This window comes from Eubalaena glacialis, chromosome 3 (assembly GCF_028564815.1).
Source record: "Eubalaena glacialis isolate mEubGla1 chromosome 3, mEubGla1.1.hap2.+ XY, whole genome shotgun sequence".
NCBI classification, from domain to species: Eukaryota; Metazoa; Chordata; class Mammalia; order Artiodactyla; family Balaenidae; genus Eubalaena; species Eubalaena glacialis.
Window position 1 is genome coordinate 159,363,993 of NC_083718.1, and position 16,010 is coordinate 159,380,002.

The window sequence follows — 16,010 nt, forward strand, 5'->3', positions numbered from 1 at the left end:
AAAGTCCCAAACCCCTTAACAGGGCCTATAAGACTCTGCATGATCTGGCCCCTGCCCACATCTCCTCCCATCTCTCTTACCATCTCTTACCACCTTACCTCTGTGAGTCTGCAACAATGAACGTCTTTCAGTGTTTTGAACTTGTCATGCTGTCTCCTAATGTCAGGCTGAAACCTTCTTGACCTTACCACTTCACCTAGCCAACTGCCACTCTGCCTTTAAGTCTCAGCTTAAAAGTTAATTCCACAGGGAAGCCTTACCCGTCTCCACACTTTAGGTTAGGTCTCCCTATTAGAAATTCCCACAGCACCCGTATATCCCCATCCATTACATAATGCATTTATACTCAGGAGTATTTACAGTAATTTGCTTAAAATTTTATTCTGGCTAATCTAGGCAGTGAACAGGTCTATTTTATTCACCATTGCATCCCTGGTAGGTATTCAAAAACTATCTGCTCACTGACCAAATGTTCAGTCACTTATAGTCTGCTCAAAAAAAGGTACAAAAGGTACGTAAAACTAGGTTATTTTAATTAGCCATAAAAGAAAATTACAAAAAAATTTGAACTCACTGAAACAAAGCACACCAAACTCCTGTCATTTCTAAAACATCCTACAATGTGGTTATTTTCTAAACTATACCTGGCAACAATTTTTAGTCTGAAATGTTAGAATTTTGCTGACCTTCAAATAGCAGCCATAATGAATATGAACTCAATTATGACAAAATTACACACAGCAAAAGCCACAAAGTATTTCCTGAACATGTCTCCTGTGAATATTTTTGAGGCAAGCTAATTAGAAGCTATTATGTACTATTTATTACCCAGCTTCCTGAACAAGTAACTGAAAAGATCAATTTTTTAAAATGGTTTTGCTGAATGTACACTTCCTTTTCAGACTTTATGCATGACTAAGCAGATTTAAGTAGTTAATTAACATGCAATATATTACATTATTCTATGCAGAAGAATTGTGTATTTTCTAACTGCAAGTCAATGCAAGGGATAAAATAATTAATATTGCTAATATTCATACAGTACTTACTGCAGACTAGCCACAGTTCTAAAAGTTCTATATGCTTTAATTCACTGAATCTTCTCAACAATCCTACGAGGTTATCATTATATAGAGAATAAACTGAGGCACAGAGAGAGAAAATTATCTTATCTAAGATCATAGAGCTAGTAAGTGGCAGACTGAGGATTCAAATCCAAATGATCTGACTTCAGTCATGTAATTTTTTTCATTTGAAGAGGCTATATGGTACAGAACAAAAATGAAACAGAACCAGTGAAGAATCTAAACAAAAGTGGAAGAAAGGAAGGGGGAGGGTCAAGGGGAAGTGTGGTAAATGAAGAGCACACAACAGAAAAAACTTTGTCACAGGATGGATACATATCATTAACAAAGGTTCTACCAGCCCCACACCCACTCCCAAAAGGCTCTATAAAACAAGAGGTAACTAAGAGCCAAGACTAAAGGGAGAGCCTCAGGGAAAAAATAGTGAAACAACATTTTTTAAGTAAAATTAGCACTCAGGAAAAGTGAAGAAAGAAAAATAACACCACCACAAAAACAAAAGCCTCAATGAAAGAGAACAATTAAGAACTGCTGAAAACACAGTAAGTCATGAAGGCCATGGTGGATAAAAAATGAGGAAGATAAAATGAAAAAGAATAAAAAGTTTAAAAGGATTACCAAAACAAACCCAAACAAAAAACAAAAACAAAAATACAATAGTTGCCATAGGAAATCCAGCATAGGTATGATTGGTGTCTGAAAAAGAGAACCAAGCATACAGAACAAAAAAAAGATATGCAAAAATGGATAATCAGAGAGAACTGGGCTGAGGGCAAGTTGGCCCAAAAATACAGAGTCCCAGCTTCTCTGAGCCCCAATAACCAAGGTGGCAAGGATAACCTGAAGATCTGCAAAGGGAATTAAAAAGCTAAGGGTATGCTGAGGTTCAGATTACCCACTGTGTGGATTACAGACTTATTGCCTCTTAGCTCCAAATTCATCCTTTTTGCTTGCTCTGTGAAAATGGATCTGGGCCCTTTAAATATTTTCTTTTTGCTAGTTGACATGATGTCAAGCTTTGTCACTAGAGGGTGCTGGAAAGCCATGGCTTCTGGGTTCTAGTGTGTTCCAGTGTGTTCCTCTCGGTAGGCTCCTGCAGCACACAGGACTTTTCCAGTGGACAGCAGTCAGCAGTGAGCAGCAGCCAACAGCTGCCCTCAGCACTTCTCTTGGGCAGTTTTGTAGCAGAGTACCTCTGGTGAGACGTCTCTCTGTAAACAGCTTTCCCCAGTACCCAAGATGGCAGATTTCTGGCAAGCTCCACCATGCAGCATCACAGTGGCTCATGTGCAATCCAGTGAGCCACTGTCATGTCCACTACACCAAAGTCTGAATCTCAGCCTGTGGTGGGTGTGAGGCAGGTTGGGGAGCTCTTTGTTGAGTGCTCTAGCTCATCCCTGAGGTGGCGGCTGCTCCTTGGATCTGTTTCTATATTCTCTAGAGTTCTCTTTACTTCTTTTTGACAGCGTTATTGAGATATCATTCGCATACTATACAATTCACCCATTCAAAGTATACCTTTTGATGGCTTTTAGTATTTTCAGAGTTGCGCAAACATGACCACAATCAATTTTAGAACATTTCTATTACCCCGAAATGATTCCCCACACCCCTTAGCTGTCATCCCCTACAAACCTCCAGCCCTAAGCAACCACTAAACTACTTTGTTCTATAGAATAGGCAAATGTCTACAGATATTTCATATAAATGGAATCAAACAATATGTGGTCCTTTGTGACAGGCTTCTTTCACTTAGCACAATGTTTTTAAGGTTTGTGCACATCAGTACTTCATTTCTTTTTATTGCCAAATAACATTCCATTATATGGACCATCTTTTATTTATCCATTTGTCAGTTGATGGACATGTGGGCTGTTTCCACCTTTTGGCTGAATAATGCTGCAATGCATATTCATGTACAAATTTTTATAGGGACATAAGTTCTAACTTCTCTTGGGTATATATGTAGGAGTGAAATATACCCAGGTCATACAGTAACTCTATGTTTAACTACTTGAGGTAATGCCACTGTTTTCCCACCAGTGTATGAGAGCTCTGATTTCTCCACACCTGTGCCAACACTCCTTATTATCTGTCTTTTTGATTACAGCCATCCTAGTGGGTGGGTAGGAAGTGGTATCTCATTGTGGTTTTGATTTGCATTCCCCTGATGGCTAATGATGTTGAGCATCTTTCCAAGTGCTTATTTCTTTACTACTTACTAGCTAATCTCATGTTACTCCAATTCAGTTAAAGTTAATAATCCTTACATTAAACTCTACCTGCTGAAAGTACCATGTGATTGGACCTAGACTTGTGTAACACAGGCAGTCAGTGACTTTCTGAGTACAAATTAGATATCTACACCAAGGTTTTAAAAATGGAAGGCAGAAGAGTAAAACTGAAAAGATTTTGTCCCTGGTCAGATGTTCCCTTTATTAGTGGCTGAGAAAAAAGCCTAGGGGAGAGGGGTAAAAATCCAAGGAAACAGAACTCTCAGTTTTGCATGTTTTAGTTCATTTCTGTTTTTACAAACACACACAAAAAAGCCTTTCTGAATAAGAGCTGTTAATGTTTGGTTTTATTGGGTTTCTGATTATTTGTTTTAATGGTATGTTCAGAGGACAAGCTTCTAGACATAATTCTTTATTTGGAAAAGTTGACTCCAATCAGTCTTGAGAAAATTCAACTGGAATATTTGAAAAGATGACCTTGCTTTGGGCCAGCTGAGATAAAATGGTGGGGACTCGTGTTGAAGGTGGTTGGGAGATGGCAGTATGTCCAGAAAACTGGAAACAGAAGGTTGCAGCACAAAAACAGTCAAGAACAATACGTAATCATGGGCATGGCTGTGTTCCAATAAAACCTGCAGGCCTGTCTGCTGGCCCCTGCTATGCATGGTATATAGACACACAACATGTAGCAAAACCACAAGAGCATAAAAACATGCATGGGAATTTTAAAACTTTAAATTCAAGATAGTGTTTTCTCTGGTGAAGGACGGAGGAGACCAGGGAAAAATACATGAGGCTTTTACTGGAACTGTAATGTTCTGTTTCTTAAAAAAAAAACAAAAACAAAAACTGACGTAATATGGCATATTAAGATTTGGTGACGGGTATCATCATATTGTTCTGTTCTTGTATGTGTAAAATACATCATTAGAAAATACAAGATAAATGTTCCCTTTCATTGCTATTATGTCTCTGAGACTTCAGATGTCTTAGGCCTATGTAGTAGTTCCACATTGTTTATCTGCTCATATCCTTTTTTAAAAAGGGCAAGGAAAAAAATATAATATTGCAGAATAACTATGCTGGAACCACGATGGAAGCTATGCCATCTTATCAGTCCAGGCAGAAGCCATTATTACACACTTGAGTATAGCAGTAGGAACACAGTGTGGTACCTGCCCTCGAGAACAGTGTGATGCATGCAGTTAAACAGGCACAGACATTATGAGGTGGTGGAAATTTATAACTGTCTGTGAGGTTTCAGAAAAGCTTCAGTGAAGAAGCAGAAGCAGTAAAAAGGTAGAGAGGCTTTAGATGCCGTGCTAAGGGGTCTGAAATTTATCCCACTGGCAATGGAGAACCAGTGAAGGGAGTAAGTAAATGACATAGTCATATCTGTATTTTAGAAAGATCACTTGAGTCGCAATGCAGAGGACAGCCTGGAAAAGGCCAAGCAAGAGCAAGAAGAGGGTGTTGTAACAGCCCAGGCCATTCACTGTCAGAGAGAACAGACATCTCAAAGGCACACAAAGATTCACCAAGGTAACAGAAGAAAATACCAGTACTCCTGTTTATAAACTTTTCTGATATTTAATTTCAGTGGACACTGGCCTCCTCAAACAATCCCTATGTCAGACATCTTGGGGCATATGAGGTTCAGGAAAAATCCTCAAAAAGTGTGAAAGTTCCAGAGCATGGGGGGTAATGGTACCATTACTTACCATTTGCTTCGTGATGCAGTGCAGTTTATGCATTAAGTGATAACAATGTGGTTAATTTCATAAAAATTGGATCCTATTTTAAATAAATAGAATCATAACTAAACTTGACAATGAGATGGTGAGTAACCATGAAACTCTTGTGCCTCAAAGAAGTTCTCTGGTTATCACCTGGCCAAGCATGTATAAGACTTCCAGAACTTAAAGAGCAGTTGTATATTCTTCTTTTACAAACATACTGGTGTTCCAAGTTTGCTAAACTTTTCTGGGATGGCAAATGTCTGTTAATAGTATGGCACCTACAAGATTTTCCAAAAATACACACATCTGTCCTTTCAAGGTGAAGAACATGTCTTTACAAAAGCTAGAAACTAGTTTTGTTTGTTTGTTTGTTTTTAAAGAAAATACGTTGAGTGCATTTTGAAAACAGATGTTTGGCAGTGTTTCCATCCTTACGTTATTTTGTTGCCAGAAAGATGTAAAAGTGTCATTTATAAAAACTCTCATATCTACATGCCAGCAGTTCTCAAACTGTGGTCCAAGGACCCCAGACAGTCCCCAAGACCCTTTCAGTGGATCTGAAACAAGAGGGAAGGGGGCAGGGCACAACCTTTGAAAGAATGACATAGCCCTAGAACATGACATAAACTGATTAGAACCAAATGGGTCCAAGATGGCGGACAAGTCGACTTCCACTAGACCTTGAGCCTCAGTATACGCTCACCGTAACACATCAGCAAGCTAAATGACACACCCACAGGCGCCATGAAAGTTGCAAGACCAACCACAAGGATTAAAAAGTGGGTGGTGGCCCAATTCCTGGAAATCCCTGCCCCTTCCTGAAATAGCTGGAATACTCCTCCCACTCATTAGCCTATGAAATTACCCACCCCTATAAAAACTGACAACCCCATACCCTGGTGCCTTTCTCACCTTCTGAGATGGCCCACACTCTGTGGAGTGTTTCCCTCTAAATAAACCCACTTCTTACCTATCACTTTGTCTCTCACTGAATTCTTTCTGCGATGAGACATCAAGAACCTGAGTTTCATTAAGTCCTGAAACCAGTGTGTGATCTCAGTTGGAAGACTGTGGATTTTGGCCGGGTTCGAGTCCTGGCCGCGTGGGTTCAAGTCCCAGCCGCATGAGTTCAAGTCCCAATCTGGGTTTAGGCTGGGTTTGAGTCCCGGCACGTGGGTTCAAGTCCCAATCTGAGGTGCACAGTTTCAGATCCACGAGTTTAAAACTGTTTTCACAGTAATTCTCAGACATTATTTGCCCTGTTCACTCTCTTTCTCTCACCAAGGGTCCAGCACAGTTTTCCAGAGGCTACATAACACATGATGACATGTGGCTATATCACTGTCCTCACAGCTAATGGAATGCGTGCTTGTGTATTCTTGTGACTTAAAATTTTCTCAGTAATTTTTAATATATTAAATATCAATAGACAAAACCCATAAAATGAAAGTTCTGGGGCTTCCCTGGTGGCGCAGTGGTTGAGAATCTGCCTGCCAATGCGGGGGACACGGGTTCGAGCCCTGGTCTGGGAGGATCCCACATGCCGCGGAGCAGCTGGGCCCGTGAGCCACGATTACTGAGCCTGCGCGTCTGGAGCCTGTGCTCCGCAACGGAAGAGGCCGCGATGGTGAGAGTCCTGCGCACCGCGATGAAGAGTGGCCCCCACTTGCCGCAGCTAGAGAAAGCCCTCGCACAGAAACGAGGACCCAACACAGCCATAGATAAATAAATAAATAAATAAAATTTAAAACTGCATTCTAAAAAAAAAAAAAAGAAAGTTCTTTGGGGTTTCAATAATTTTTATAACTTATAAAGGGGTCCTGAGATCAAAAACTCTGAAAATCACTGCCATATACTTTGAAAACTTAGGAACAGACTATCCTAACCTGTTTAACATATTTCAAACACAAGGTTTCTGTGGGTTTTAAGTCATGTCATAAACATGCCATCTTTCCATTATTTTGTAAAGAAAACTAACATCAAGGAAAAGGGGAATTTACTGACATATAGACAAATAATGATAAGGCAGTAGATAACATTTAATCAGAATAACATAAGTTGTGCAGAAGTTCACAGGGAAGGAACTCCTGTCAACCAGGATGACCAGGCGGAACCTAAAGGAGAACAAATTGGAATTAAACACCCATTATCATCTTTACAAACATTTCAGAAGAAGACTGAGGAGGAGCAAAATTTCAGGGGGACACAGTCAACAACGATGATGACACGCTGAAGGAGAAGCGCATACATTTTAGCAGCCCAAACAGTGAGCACATTATAACATCAGCGACAAGAGTGTATGCACACGTGCATGTGTCACTTCTGGGTGAGGGCTGGGAACGGCTGAATGACCATATATAATTTGTTGGCATTTAAAGAATGTTTAAATTGGTATGATATTCATATCAACCAACTCTTCCCTTCTTGATCTCAGGATAATTCTCTCATGCCCAACCCGCCCAGACCATCATCACTGTTGCGCAGTGGTTAAGAATCCGCCTGCCAATGCAGGGGACACTGGTTCGAGCCCTGGTCCGGGAAGATCCCACATGCCGCGGAGCAACTAAGCCCGTGCGCCACAACTACTGAGCCTGCACTCTAGAGCCCGCAAGCCACAACTACTGAGCCCACGTGCCACAACTACTGAAGTCCGCGCACCTAGAGCCTGTGCTCTGCAACAAGAGAAGCCACCACAATGAGAAGCCCACGCACCGCAACGAAGAGTAGCCTCCGCTCACCGCAACTAGAGAAAGCCCACGCACAGCAACAAAGACCCAACACAGCCAAAAATAAAAAAATAAATTTAAAAAAAGGATGTATAAATAAAACCACAGTGTTGGCAGATGATTTTAGGCTAACGATCACCTATTGTGAAGCAGGGAATATACTAAGCATTAAGAATCTTAAAACTGGGACTTCCCTGGTGATCCAGTGAAAAAATCCACCTTCCAATGCAGGGGACATGGGTTCGATCCCTGGTCGGGGAACTAAGATCCCACGTGCCGTGGAGCAACTAAGCCCGAACCCATGCACCACAACTACAGAGCCCACGCGCTCTGGAGCCCGCACGCCACAACAAAAGATCCCAGCATGCCGCAACTAAGACCCAACGCAGCCAAAAATTACTTACTTACTTAATTTTTAAAAATCTTAAAACTATTATTTTTATGATAAGAGGTCCCTTATGTATCTAATAGTCCAGGAGCAGGCTTTTTACATCTATTTGCTCAAATTCTCAGAACCTTGCAAGGTAGGTATTTTTATCCCCATTTTACCAATTTGAAAACTGAGAGTACACCAGAGGTTCTGAAGCCTGCCCAAGGCCACACCTTAGAAACTGGTGAAGCCATGATGGAAATCTTGGTCTGCTGACTCTCCTCTACCCCCAGGCAGGACATGGACACACCCTTCCTATTACTGCAGTAGCCTAAATGGTAACCTTCCCTCCAGCCTCACCTCATTCTAAGCTCTCTTCATCCATAATATTTTATGACCCTGCAGCAGACATGGCACTACGGTTGCAAACCTCAGAACTTCCCATGTCAGGGAAACAGGACATTCACTCCTCTGCTGCCTCCACACACACTGATCTTCCTAAAAGGCAAAGCTGATAAAGTCATTTCTTACCTTCACACCCTTCAGTGGCTCCTCCTCCTCATCACAATAAACTCCTGAACTCACAAGCCTTAAGTCTAACTTCTGCAGCCTCCACACACTCCCCAAACATACCCTATTCTCCTGCCTTTCAAGCATCTTCAGGATGCAGCCACACTCTCTTGTGTTTCTAGGCCATTACACACATTGTTTCTGCCTGAAAAGCCTTTTAAACCCACATCTACCCAGCTACTAACTAGTGATCCAAGACTTAGGTAGGTGTGAGCTTCTCTGGAAAACCATTATTTATATTCCCTGTGTGACATCAGATTCTCTTTTTAGGAGATCCCACAGGACCCTCAAACATAGCCCGTTACAATGTATTCTAACTGCCAGTTCACTGGTTTCTGGTCCTACCAGACTAAAGGCTCTTTGAGGCCCGGGATATGCCTTTTGTATTTGTAATACCATAACCTAGCACAGAGGTTAGCAGAGAGCTCATGCTCAATAGCTACTTGTGGGATGACTAGAGGGCCTAGTACAGTGGAAGACCCAGACACATATACAACCAAGCAAAATAAAATAGGATAAATGTGAAAATACAAAAGGTGTGACAGGATGCCAAGGAAGTGGAAAAGGTAGGAAAATCTGGGGAAATCCTGAGATTTCCTTACCTGATTTCTCAAAGTATTTTCAAATCCTGATGCTGCTGCTATAATCATAATCATCAGTCCTTACCTTGAACTAGGTACTGGGCAAAGCACTTTACATAAAGTGAACTTATAACCACCCTATGCATTTCACTGATGATGCAACTCGGACTCCAGAATCAGACACTTGCTCAATGTTAGACAATCAATGGCAGAAGCAAGATTTCAACCCAGTTTTCACTTTCTTTGTTAAAAGTGAAATCTCCTCCCCAAACGCCAAAGTTTTACAGCCTCAATTAAACCCAATTAAACCAGTAAGGTTGAACTAGGATCCTTTTTATTTTAACCATTCAAGTGAAAATGTACCTTATTACACACTTCCTTGCTTTTTAAATTGTGTATCTTGAATATAATTTAACTTTCTGTGGATGCCTCAGGACTATTTCTGTGTTCATCACTGAAGCTGCTGTAAAATAGTGATGCCCTCAGGAATGACTGTGCTATGACTGGAAAATCACTGATTGCCCTCGTACCAACAGCCTCGGCCTGTTACATTACAAACATTACTGTGCTTGTAATGGAGTTCTGACTTCCCAATCCACCCTCATTCCATGCCTAGTTAGAGCTATTATTTCTTGCTACTGTCAATGTGTTTCTCTCTAGTAGCCCATCTGATTTCGCTACCTCTAATCTTCCATGGGCCGTGATACTCAAAGAAGATGTAGCAGTCATTACTGCTGTCCAACAGTTACTTCTGGCTCTTTGCTTTCCAGGCACATGCTAAGACAGCAATTCCTTGCCCTTCTTTAAAGTTAGGCATGGCCATATGACTTGCTTTAGCCAATGATATGGAAATGAAAGTGACAGGTGCCACTTCAGGATGGAAACTTGAAAGTCCAGTGTCCCTTGATCACCATCTTCCACTCGATCAAAATGATCACAGAAACACCATATTAAGATGCAGTTTCCATCAGCATGGGTCCCTGAGTGACTGAGAGGAGGAGAGTTACCTGTGCAGTCATGCTGGACATGTGGCATGAATGTCAACTTTTGTTCTGTTAAGCCACTGAAGTCTTAAGGGTTTTTGTTAATGAAGCCTAATCCAAGCTATCCAGACCAATACACCAGCTCTCTCAGTAACAAATTATCTCACATAAGTAACTTCATTTACAGATTTTATGATGGCCATTTTGTTTGCACAAAGAATTTCCTTTGCATCTATCCTGGTTCAAAGCTATGTTCAATATAAAATATATTTGCCAAGTACCTCCTATGTACAAAACACTGTGCTAGATAATGAAGAAGATGGCCCATGGCTTGAAAAAGCTTCAGTCTTATGTTGGCAATTGGGGCAAAAAGGCAGATTCTAGTGTTATAATGGTTTAAAGGAGAAACAAGTCCCATCTAGATAGGGAGAAAAGTATAGAAAAGCTTCACAAAGAGAGTTCCAATCAAATGGCCCTGAAACATGGGTGAGAACCAACAATTAGAGATTCAAGGGGGTCATTTAGGATAGAAAAAGCAACATGAGCAAAGACAGGGACCACAACAGCAACAAAGAGCAAATAGTTCCACAAACTTGGAAAATATAATAAAATCTAAGGGAATGGCAAGAAATGAGTTTACCCATACTGCCCAGGCTAGGCTGGTCTGTGCTTAATTCAACAGACGGTAGGAAGCCATTAAAAGTCTAGGCTGGGGCTTCCCTGGTGGCGCAGTGGTTAAGAATCCACCTGCCAATGCAGGGGACACTGGTTCGAGCCCTGGTCCGGGAAGATCCCACACGCCACGGAGCAACTAAGCCCGTGCGCCACAACTACTGAGCCTGGGCTCTAGAGCCCGCGAGCCACAACTACTGAAGCCCGTGCGCCTAGAGCCCGTGCTCTGCAACGAGAAGCCACTGCAATGAGAAGCCCGCGCACCACAACAAAGAGTAGACCCTGCTCGCTGCAACTAGAGAAAGCCCGCGCGCAGCCCGCACGTAGCAACAAAGACCCAACTCAGCCAAAAAAATAAATAAAAGTCTAGGCTGGGGAATTGAGATACCTGCAAGTGATGACAGTACACAAGACAGATGGAAGGGGTGGGGGGGAAGCTAGGGGGTTTCTGCAGTAATTCGAGGGAATGGTATCAATGGCCCCAAATCAGTGTGATGACAGTGGGAACAGAAAGAAGTTAGACATAGTGTGGAGGCAGTAGCAACAAGACCTGGCAACCAACTTAATACAAGGGGGGAAAAAAAGAAAGGCAAGAATGACTCTTGAGGTGCAGATCCTGAGTAGCTGAGAGAACCATTATTCTAAATAGCTAAGGTTACTCAGAAAAGTGACAAGGGCAAATAAAGTGCTACTGTCTATTTTTCTAATAGCTAGCTCCAGTTTCAACTGAAGTACTACTACTTGTTTACCCTTTGCTCCACCCAGGACAAAGTTACTTCCTGATTTGATGCCATCAACCTGCCTTTTTTGTATAACCTCATCTCCCACTTTTACTAATAAGAACCCCCTGGAACTACCCATGAGAGTTTTGGGTTCTCCCCTGCCACCTTTCCCATCCTCACTTTCTCATTTTCTCACTTCTCCTTCCTCTTCATCACACAGGCCTACCCATTCATGGCTCAACTCAAGCCTCAGCTCTCCTGTAAAACCTTCCTCAAACACATGGATTTCTCCTTTTCCAGAATTTTCACAGACCTACTATCTTAGAATTCTAGAGACCATTTTATTAGTGATCATTTTCTTGTGTGCCCTTTATCCCCACAACCATCTCATAGGCCCATGAGAACAAGTCTCATACAATACAGGTCGTGAGGTCCCCACAGTTGCACTGCCTTGCACACAATATGTACTCGATAGACACTTTATTGATGATCCAAAGTCACTTAGTCTCTAAGAATATGCACAACTTTTTTTCTCATTAATAATTTACTTTTATTAAACTCTGATTAGACATTTAGACATGTGAAATAGGGAGATTCATCACTTAATACTTCAAAATATCCTTGAGTTAAGAATCTTTAATCTTAGGAGCTGCTATTGCCTTAAGAGGTTATTTGAAAATATCATTTCGGTCACAAATTTTTGTGACAGCTTCCTTTTAATCCTTTTGACTTGAAGGTATACCCAACAGTTAAATAATCATCACTCCAAGGTGATTCTGACTTAGAAATAACCTAATTTTCCATGAGGTCTATTTATTTTCTTGAAACCAATAAGTGCTTTTTTTCTACCTTCCTGTTCAACTAGCTATAGTATAGTTAATTCAAAGTGTATCCATAGAAAAGTTTGTAAGCTTTTGTTGTTTTTTTTGTTTTGTTTTGTTTTTGTTTTTAACAAAATAACAGCTGCCTTCATTGGTCCCGCTCTCAATTAATTGCACTGAGTCAGTTCACACGTTTCTCTCCTTCCTCCTATGTGCGGGAAACACAAACATAAGTGAGGTCTATTAAGGAATCATAAAAACGAGCACTGTTGCAAAAAGGAATTCAAAATGTTCGTGAGAGACTATCCTAATCAAACCTGCTCTCATCACTAAGACATTTCCTCCTGCAAACAAAATCACAGGGCAAACAATGGGGAGAAGTGCCAGAGAAAAGGAAGCAAGAGGCGTACTTTGTCAGTAAAATTGACCTCAGTCCCCGGAACATCTGGCGGCTGGTAGAGCAATAAGCAATGACAGCCACTACCCGTACGATGCTGATTCTCACTCAGGTTTTCCACTTTTCCTCCCTCTTCCCATAGCGAAGGCCCGCCTGACCAGGTCCTTCCTCTGCGCCAAGGTGCGCAGCGCTGCGGGGTCTCGCGCGCAGGTGACCTCAGACTGCTCGGCCCGGGTCCAGCCGTCCTCTCCCCCGAGGCCTGGCAGCCCCTACCCAGGCGAGGTCTCCCAGGGACCGGACTCCCGGCCCGAGCCCCCAGTCCGAGCCGGACTTCGTTATTCGGAGACCGCTGGGCCGCACCCGACTCTTCCTTCCCCAGCACCAGCACGCACGGGCTCCGCACCCCACCAACCCGGCGACCGTGAGCGGCGGGGGAGGGGAGGGGCGGCGGCGACCGTTAGCCGTGGTGACTGCCCGCCCCGACGCGCGCAGGACCGGCCCTTACCGCAGCGGAGAGGGAGGCAGGGGGGAGGCGGTGCCCGGCCCGACGCTGCCGGGAAGGCGGGGGCGACGGCGAATGCGGCGGCGGCAGCCGCGGGGGACCCCGGCGGGCGCCCAAGTCGCGGCGGGCCGCCTGGGCGCCGCCATAGTGCGGACGCAGCGGCGGGCGGAGCGCGCAGCCGCGACTCCGACCCGTGGACGACGGGACCACCAATCCCACTCTCCGCCTCAGCGCCCTCACCGGGGGTTGGGCATCCGCGGCCAATCGGCGCGCGGGAGCTGGGCGGGGCGCCGGGCTGACCAATGCGGGGCTGCACTGCAGGCAGAGAGCGGGCGCAAGCCCAGAGCGGCCCACTAGACACTGGACCCCCGAGTTTTCTGGCCCGTCCGCCTCGCGCGCCCGCCGGGACTCGGGCTGCTGGCGGTTCAGGGCGTGGGTCCAGCGGGCCCGGCCTGCTGGCTCCGCGCCGACGCCCACCCCTCGGCTCCCCGGAGCCTATCCGCCGCCTTGAGGAATCCTCCCCCGGCTTCACGCCCCGCAGGGCGTGCGTCTGGGATGCGGACCTCTGACGGCCGCAGGGCTTGCTGTCCGCCGAGATGATCCCTCGAGAGCCTGTTTCCTCGGCCGTGCGAGGGACGGGGGTACACGGTCATTCCACACCGAGGGACGCAGGCATCCGCCTGGAACCAGGCTGAGACCCAAGGCTGTGGACCTCCACGGGCTGGGCGACCCTGCTCAATCCTGTGGAGTTGGGTGGACAGCGGTCGCTGCCTGCCCTTATTACTACTTTAGAGCCTTTTTTTATTCCGGGCACAGGACCACTCCGCCCCATCTCGTCTACCCTTTTCAGCTCCGGAGGTCCCAGCTTTTCTCCCACCCTACTGGGGAACAATTTAAAACGTAATTCCCCCGAGGGGAGTTACGGAAGAGAGGAGGAACTGTCCGGCTGTGATCCTTGGTTGCCCACCCAAAGACGCTGCCTCACCAAAGGAGGGCAATTTGCCCCGGCCAAAAGGCTTCTGAGGGGAGCCTAAGACAGGCTGGTGCACGCTTCCCTGGAGTCAGTCAGTCCACTGAGGCCTGGGCCTGACTGCAGGCAGGAGGGCCTGTTCCGTGGGACTTGAGACTCTCATCACCTCTTTAAACTTCAGTTTCCCAGGAGGTTATTACATTTGACCAAAACAAAACGTGAAAGTTTCTAGAAAAATAGCTGTTGAGCAAGAACTCTGCTGGGGTTACAGAAGGGACTACCCTGCCTGTCCTTCAGCAGGGCTGGGGATGGTAGGGTCAGTGAAAGGTAGGGAGGTCTGGGACCCTGCCAAGTCTGGGGAAGTGTTTCTTTCCTCCAAAGATGTGTGCTCCCAGGGCTTGCCAATCCATTAAGGCCTGGCTCTGTCCACGCTCGCCTGGGAATCCTTGGGTGCTGGACAAAAAATTCAACCTCCCTTTCTTGGCCCCAGGAGGGAACTGGCATAGAAAAGTAAGTATCTTTGAGACCTGCTGCTCCTCGCTTCCCCCACAATCAGACACCAGAGGTGGCAGCCACCTCCCAAGCCCCAGGACACAAAGAAGCATTGAGTTGCTGAGCTGACCCAAGATTCTCCCGCACCTGGCAGGAGCCAAGAAATAGGACCTAGTGCCTGGCTGTCCAAGACCAGCTGAACAGCTCTGCTGTGCCCAGTTCACTGCCCCACCCCACCCCACCCCCTGCTGCTGCTGCTGCTCTAACCTTGTCCACCTGGACCTCAGGAACCCAATGGGGGTCAAAGGGACCGGGTCTTCCTCCGGGGAAACGTCTCAGGCAACTCAGAACAGCTTCAGGACCTAAGGGAAGCGCGCACGGGGTGAGGGGCAGGGGTTGTCAATTCCCTTGCTTTTCAAGCACCTAAAATGTACTGCCTTCTTTCAAGCTGGTTCTACAATTTTTATGGAACAGACACTGGCATGAACTTACACCTGCTCAATGAAGTTAACAAGTGGGGTCGAGATGAGAGAGATCAAACTCAGTTCTACAAGTTGTGGAAGTGGTCTGGTCCTTCATCTATTACCTCTTCCTTCCCATCTCTAGGGCCAGAGAAGCAAAAGGAGGTACTCACGGCCAGAGGTGCCTCTACTTCCCAGGTCCCACCATAGAGCCACAGGACCAGAACTTGACAAGGAGCCCATCTCTTTAGGAGGGCTTCCTAGATCCTGCCTTACTGAGTCTTCTTAAAATGCATGGCCCTGCTCCAGAGCCTATGACTCTAGATACACTCCCGGCCTGACCCTGGGCCACTCAGGCTCCTTGGGGCAGACACAGCCAATCCTCTGCTCAACACATTTTATTGCTAAGGACAAGGTGATGCACCGGTTTTCAAAATAATTTGGTTTATAGCGTTCATACGTAACAAAAAAAGGGGAAGTATTATAAATCTGATTCTTGTATACATACGGTATAAGTGTGAATCCCTCCAACCCTGGGCCCAGGCAAACAAATTCATAAGGAGCAAAAACCTGTTTAACCCCTTCAGTGTTGCCCTCCAGTCCCACCCCACTCCCAAATCAGCTCCCTCCCACCCCCACACCAGGGGGCATATCTAAACCCACCCCCCTGGCCTCCAGTGGCCCC

At 45.0% G+C, this 16,010-nt stretch overlaps 1 protein-coding gene across 2 annotated transcripts in view; it reads right to left on the bottom strand.

Moving 5' to 3' along the window:
* ST3GAL3 (ST3 beta-galactoside alpha-2,3-sialyltransferase 3) overlaps positions 1-13,577 on the bottom strand; it is a 224,011-nt gene extending 210,434 nt beyond the window's left edge. The window contains exon 1 of one of the 2 annotated variants that reach the window (XM_061184331.1): positions 13,406-13,577. The gene's annotated coding sequence lies outside the window, so the exon portion shown is untranslated. The remainder of the gene's footprint in view (positions 1-13,405) is intronic. The other variant, XM_061184330.1, reaches the window with a different exon arrangement.
* Positions 13,578-16,010: the final 2,433 nt, after the last annotated feature.